Here is a 7,318-nt window from a genome sequence, read left to right as displayed (position 1 = left end):
TAACAGGGTTATCAGGTTAGTTGTTAACAGGGTCAGCAGGTTAGTTAACACGGTTAGCAGGTTAGATGTTAACAGGGTCAGCAGGTTAGTTACCAGGGTCAGCAGGTTAGTTGTTAACAGGGTCATCAGGTTAGTTGTTAACAGGGTCAGCAGGTTAGTTAACAGGGTTAGCAGGTTAGTTGTTAACAGGGTCTTCAGGTTAGTTGTTAACAGGGTCAGCAGGTTAGTTGTTAACAGGGTCAGCAGGTTAGTTGTTAACAGGGTCAGCAGGTTAGTTGTTACAGGGTCAGCAGGTTAGTTGTTAACAGGGTCAGCAGGTTAGTTGTTAACAGGGTCAGCAGGTTAGTTGTTAACAGGGTCAGCAGGTTAGTTGTTAACAGGGTTATCAGGTTAGTTGTTAACAGGGTCTGCAGGTTAGTTAACAGGGTTATCAGGTTAGTTGTTAACAGGGTCATCAGGTTAGTTGTTAACAGGGTCAGCAGGTTAGTTGTTAACAGGGTCATCAGGTTAGTTGTTAACAGGGTTATCAGGTTAGTTGTTAACAGGGTCAGCAGGTTAGTTAACAGGGTTATCAGGTTCGTTGTTAACAGGGTCAGCAGGTTAGTTACCAGGGTCAGCAGGTTAGTTGTTAACAGGGTCAGCAGGTTAGTTGTTAACAGGGTCAGCAGGTTAGTTACCAGGGTCATCAGGTTAGTTGTTAACAGGGTCATCAGGTTAGTTGTTAACAGGGTCATCAGGTTAGTTGTTAACAGGGTCATCAGGTTAGTTGTTAACAGGGTCATCAGGTTAGTTGTTAACAGGGTTATCAGGTTAGTTGTTAACAGGGTTATCAGGTTAGTTGTTAACAGGGTCAGCAGGTTAGTTGTTAACAGGGTCAGCAGGTTAGTTGTTAACAGGGTTAGCAGGTTAGTTGTTAACAGGGTCAGCAGGTTAGTTATCAGGGTCAGCAGGTTAGTTGTTAACAGGGTCAGCAGGTTAGTTGTTAACAGGGTCAGCAGGTTAGTTGTTAACAGGGTCAGCAGGTTAGTTGTTAACAGGGTTAGCAGGTTAGTTGTTAACAGGGTTAGCAGGTTAGTTGTTAACAGGGTCAGCAGGTTAGTTGTTAACAGGGTCAGCAGGTTAGTTGTTAACAGGGTCATCAGGTTAGTTGTTAACAGGGTCAGCAGGTTAGTTGTTAACAGGGTCAGCAGGTTAGTTATCAGGGTCAGCAGGTTAGTTGTTAACAGGGTCAGCAGGTTAGTTGTTAACAGGGTCAGCAGGTTAGTTGTTAACAGGGTCAGCAGGTTAGTTGTTAACAGGGTCAGCAGGTTAGTTGTTAACAGGGTCATTGGTTAGTTGTTAACAGGGTCAGCAGGTTAGTTGTTAACAGGGTCAGCAGGTTAGTTGTTAACAGGGTCAGCAGGTTAGTTGTTAACAGGGTCAGCAGGTTAGTTACCAGGGTCAGCAGGTTAGTTGTTAACAGGGTTATCAGGTTAGTTGTTAACAGGGTCAGCAGGTTAGTTAACACGGTTAGCAGGTTAGATGTTAACAGGGTCAGCAGGTTAGTTACCAGGGTCAGCAGGTTAGTTGTTAACAGGGTTATCAGGTTAGTTGTTAACAGGGTCAGCAGGTTAGTTAACAGGGTTAGCAGGTTAGTTGTTAACAGGGTCATCAGGTTAGTTGTTAACAGGGTCTTCAGGTTAGTTGTTAACAGGGTCAGCAGGTTAGTTGTTAACAGGGTCAGCAGGTTAGTTGTTACAGGGTCAGCAGGTTAGTTGTTAACAGGGTCAGCAGGTTAGTTGTTAACAGGGTCAGCAGGTTAGTTGTTAACAGGGTCATCAGGTTAGTTGTTAACAGGGTCAGCAGGTTAGTTGTTAACAGGGTTATCAGGTTAGTTGTTAACAGGGTCTGCAGGTTAGTTAACAGGGTTATCAGGTTAGTTGTTAACAGGGTCATCAGGTTAGTTGTTAACAGGGTCAGCAGGTTAGTTGTTAACAGGGTCATCAGGTTAGTTGTTAACAGGGTTATCAGGTTAGTTGTTAACAGGGTCAGCAGGTTAGTTAACAGGGTTATCAGGTTCGTTGTTAACAGGGTCAGCAGGTTAGTTACCAGGGTCAGCAGGTTAGTTGTTAACAGGGTCAGCAGGTTAGTTACCAGGGTCATCAGGTTAGTTGTTAACAGGGTCATCAGGTTAGTTGTTAACAGGGTCATCAGGTTAGTTGTTAACAGGGTCATCAGGTTAGTTGTTAACAGGGTTATCAGGTTAGTTGTTAACAGGGTTATCAGGTTAGTTGTTAACAGGGTCAGCAGGTTAGTTAACAGGGTTATCAGGTTAGTTGTTAACAGGGTCAGCAGGTTAGTTACCAGGGTCAGCAGGTTAGTTGTTAACAGGGTCAGCAGGTTAGTTACCAGGGTCAGCAGGTTAGTTGTTAACAGGGTCAGCAGGTTAGTTAACACGGTTAGCAGGTTAGTTGTTAACAGGGTCAGCAGGTTAATTGTTAACAGGGTCAGCAGGTTAGTTGTTAACAGGGTCAGCAGGTTAATTGTTAACAGGGTCAGCAGGTTAGTTGTTAACAGGGTCAGCAGGTTAGTTGTTAACAGGGTCAGCAGGTTAGTTGTTAACAGGGTTATCAGGTTAGTTGTTAACAGGGTTATCAGGTTAGTTGTTAACAGGGTCAGCAGGTTAGTTGTTAACAGCGTCAGCAGGTTAGTTGTTAACAGGGTCAGCAGGTTAGTTGTTAACAGGGTCAGCAGGTTAGTTATCAGGGCTAGCAGGTTAGTTATCAGGGCTAGCAGGTTAGTTGTTATCAGGATCAGCAGGTTAGTTGTTATCAGGGTTAGCAGGTTAGTTGTTATCAGGTTTAGCAGGTTAGTTGTTATCAGGGCTAGCAGGTTAGTTGTTATCAGGGCTAGCAGGTTAGTTGTTATCAGGGCTAACAGGTTAGTTGTTAACAGGGTCAGCAGGTTAGTTGTTAACAGGGTCAGCAGGTTAGTTGTTAACAGGGTCAGCAGGTTAGTTAACAGAGTCAGCAGGTTAGTTAACAGGGTCAGCAGGTTAGTTGTTAACAGGGTCATCAGGTTAGTTGTTAACAGGGTCAGCAGGTTAGTTGTTAACAGGGTCAGCAGGTTAGTTACCAGGGTCAGCAGGTTAGTTACCAGGGTCAGCAGGTTAGTTGTTAACAGGGTCAGCAGGTTAGTTACCAGGGTCAGCAGGTTAGTTGTTAACAGGGTTATCAGGTTAGTTGTTAACAGGGTCAGCAGGTTAGTTAACACGGTTAGCAGGTTAGATGTTAACAGGGTCAGCAGGTTAGTTACCAGGGTCAGCAGGTTAGTTGTTAACAGGGTTATCAGGTTAGTTGTTAACAGGGTCAGCAGGTTAGTTAACAGGGTTAGCAGGTTAGTTGTTAACAGGGTCTTCAGGTTAGTTGTTAACAGGGTCAGCAGGTTAGTTGTTAACAGGGTCAGCAGGTTAGTTGTTACAGGGTCAGCAGGTTAGTTGTTAACAGGGTCAGCAGGTTAGTTGTTAACAGGGTCAGCAGGTTAGTTGTTAACAGGGTCATCAGGTTAGTTGTTAACAGGGTCAGCAGGTTAGTTGTTAACAGGGTTATCAGGTTAGTTGTTAACAGGGTCTGCAGGTTAGTTAACAGGGTTATCAGGTTAGTTGTTAACAGGGTCATCAGGTTAGTTGTTAACAGGGTCAGCAGGTTAGTTGTTAACAGGGTCATCAGGTTAGTTGTTAACAGGGTTATCAGGTTAGTTGTTAACAGGGTCAGCAGGTTAGTTAACAGGGTTATCAGGTTCGTTGTTAACAGGGTCAGCAGGTTAGTTGTTAACAGGGTCAGCAGGTTAGTTACCAGGGTCATCAGGTTAGTTGTTAACAGGGTCAGCAGGTTAGTTAACACGGTTAGCAGGTTAGTTGTTAACAGGGTCAGCAGGTTAATTGTTAACAGGGTCAGCAGGTTAGTTGTTAACAGGGTCAGCAGGTTAATTGTTAACAGGGTCAGCAGGTTAGTTGTTAACAGGGTCAGCAGGTTAGTTGTTAACAGGGTCAGCAGGTTAGTTGTTAACAGGGTTATCAGGTTAGTTGTTAACAGGGTTATCAGGTTAGTTGTTATCAGGGTCAGCAGGTTAGTTGTTAACAGGGTCAGCAGGTTAGTTGTTAACAGGGTCAGCAGGTTAGTTGTTAACAGGGTCAGCAGGTTAGTTATCAGGGCTAGCAGGTTAGTTGTTATCAGGATCAGCAGGTTAGTTGTTATCAGGGTTAGCAGGTTAGTTGTTATCAGGTTTAGCAGGTTAGTTGTTATCAGGGCTAGCAGGTTAGTTGTTATCAGGGCTAGCAGGTTAGTTGTTATCAGGGCTAACAGGTTAGTTGTTAACAGGGTCAGCAGGTTAGTTGTTAACAGGGTCAGCAGGTTAGTTGTTAACAGGGTCAGCAGGTTAGTTAACAGGGTCAGCAGGTTAGTTAACAGGGTCATCAGGTTAGTTGTTAACAGGGTCATCAGGTTAGTTGTTAACAGGGTCAGCAGGTTAGTTGTTAACAGGGTCAGCAGGTTAGTTACCAGGGTCAGCAGGTTAGTTGTTAACAGGGTCAGCAGGTTAGTTACCAGGGTCAGCAGGTTAGTTGTTAACAGGGTTATCAGGTTAGTTGTTAACAGGGTCAGCAGGTTAGTTAACACGGTTAGCAGGTTAGATGTTAACAGGGTCAGCAGGTTAGTTACCAGGGTCAGCAGGTTAGTTGTTAACAGGGTTATCAGGTTAGTTGTTAACAGGGTCAGCAGGTTAGTTAACAGGGTTAGCAGGTTAGTTGTTAACAGGGTCTTCAGGTTAGTTGTTAACAGGGTCAGCAGGTTAGTTGTTAACAGGGTCAGCAGGTTAGTTGTTAACAGGGTCAGCAGGTTAGTTGTTACAGGGTCAGCAGGTTAGTTGTTAACAGGGTCAGCAGGTTAGTTGTTAACAGGGTCAGCAGGTTAGTTGTTAACAGGGTCATCAGGTTAGTTGTTAACAGGGTCAGCAGGTTAGTTGTTAACAGGGTTATCAGGTTAGTTGTTAACAGGGTCTGCAGGTTACTTAACAGGGTTATCAGGTTAGTTGTTAACAGGGTCATCAGGTTAGTTGTTAACAGGGTCAGCAGGTTAGTTGTTAACAGGGTCATCAGGTTAGTTGTTAACAGGGTTATCAGGTTAGTTGTTAACAGGGTCAGCAGGTTAGTTAACAGGGTTATCAGGTTCGTTGTTAACAGGGTCAGCAGGTTAGTTACCAGGGTCAGCAGGTTAGTTGTTAACAGGGTCAGCAGGTTAGTTGTTAACAGGGTCAGCAGGTTAGTTACCAGGGTCATCAGGTTAGTTGTTAACAGGGTCATCAGGTTAGTTGTTAACAGGGTCATCAGGTTAGTTGTTAACAGGGTCATCAGGTTAGTTGTTAACAGGGTCATCAGGTTAGTTGTTAACAGGGTTATCAGGTTAGTTGTTAACAGGGTCAGCAGGTTAGTTAACAGGGTTATCAGGTTAGTTGTTAACAGGGTCAGCAGGTTAGTTACCAGGGTCAGCAGGTTAGTTGTTAACAGGGTCAGCAGGTTAGTTACCAGGGTCAGCAGGTTAGTTGTTAACAGGGTCAGCAGGTTAGTTAACAGGGTTAGCAGGTTAGTTGTTAACAGGGTCAGCAGGTTAGTTGTTAACAGGGTCAGCAGGTTAGTTGTTAACAGGGTCAGCAGGTTAGTTGTTAACAGGGTCAGCAGGTTAGTTGTTAACAGGGTCAGCAGGTTAGTTGTTAACAGGGTCAGCAGGTTAGTTGTTAACAGGGTCAGCAGGTTAGTTGTTAACAGGGTTATCAGGTTAGTTGTTAGAGCGGTTAACAGGGTTAGCAGGTTAGTTGTTAACAGGGTCAGCAGGTTAGTTGTTAACAGGGTCAGCAGGTTAGTTGTTAACAGGGTTATCAGGTTAGTTGTTAACAGGGTTATCAGGTTAGTTGTTAACAGGGTAGCAGGTTGTTAACAGGGTTAGCAGGTTAGTTGTTAACAGGGTCAGCAGGTTAGTTAACAGGGTCAGCAGGTTAGTTGTTAACAGGGTCAGCAGGTTAGTTGTTAACAGGGTCAGCAGGTTAGTTATCAGGGTCAGCAGGTTAGTTGTTAACAGGGTCATCAGGTTAGTTGTTAACAGGGTTAGCAGGTTAGTTGTTAACAGGGTCATCAGGTTAGTTGTTAACAGGGTTATCAGGTTAGTTGTTAACAGGGTTATTGGTTAGTTGTTAACAGGGTCATCCGGGCTGGTTGTTAACAGGGTTATCAGGTTAGTTGTTAACTTAGGTCAGCAGGTTAGTTACCAGGGTCCTTGGGTTAAGTTGTTAACAGGGTCAGCTAGGTTAATTTACTGCCAGGGTCAGCAGGTTAGTTGTTACCGGGGTCCAGCAGGTTAATGTTAACAGGGTTAGCAGGTTAGTTGTTAACAGGGTCAGCAGGTTAATTGTTAACAGGGTCATCAGGTTAGTTGTTAACAGGGTCAGCAGGTTAATTGTTAACAGGGTCAGCAGGTTAGTTGTTAACAGGGTTATCAGGTTAGTTGTTAACAGGGTTATCAGGTTAGTTGTTAACAGGGTTATCAGGTTAGTTGTTAACAGGGTCAGCAGGTTAGTTGTTAACAGGGTCAGCAGGTTAGTTGTTAACAGGGTTAGCAGGTTAGTTGTTAACAGGGTCAGCAGGTTAGTTATCAGGGTCAGCAGGTTAGTTGTTAACAGGGTCAGCAGGTTAGTTGTTAACAGGGTCAGCAGGTTAGTTGTTAACAGGGTCAGCAGGTTAGTTGTTAACAGGGTTAGCAGGTTAGTTGTTAACAGGGTATAACACATCTGTACAGTTCAACAGCAGAAGGGAATATAACATTTCCACTTTGACAAAATCATTGCTCGACTTTGAAACCAAAATGTTGAGATAATTTATATTATAAAGATTGATACTTGAGTGTGACCAATTTAATTTCTCATTTGCACACATTCCCAAACTAAAACTATTCACAACCATTTATATTTTCCCCATTACAACCAAACCTCTCAAATTACAGCCGTTGACAAGAAAAATGTACCCACTTTCTAGAGCCAGATGTTCCTGCTGGCTGTGATGATGAATCTTCTTCATTTGAGAACACCGTAGCAAAACGCTTTGCAACAGGACACTTGTTTATTGGATAAATTCAGGTAGGTCCGTCCCCGTTTCTGCCCCTTTACTTCCATTTGGTTCCTAGTGAATACGACCCTGGCTACCTTCTACCTCACGTAGGTGGAACAACTCCTCAACCCAACACTCTGGGTCTGGGAATACCTTCTAGGCCCACACAGCTCATTAGATGTACAT

Source organism: Salmo salar, chromosome ssa02, assembly GCF_905237065.1.
Source record: "Salmo salar chromosome ssa02, Ssal_v3.1, whole genome shotgun sequence".
Classification (NCBI taxonomy): domain Eukaryota; kingdom Metazoa; phylum Chordata; class Actinopteri; order Salmoniformes; family Salmonidae; genus Salmo; species Salmo salar.
Note: the sequence above shows the minus strand (reverse complement) of the source record.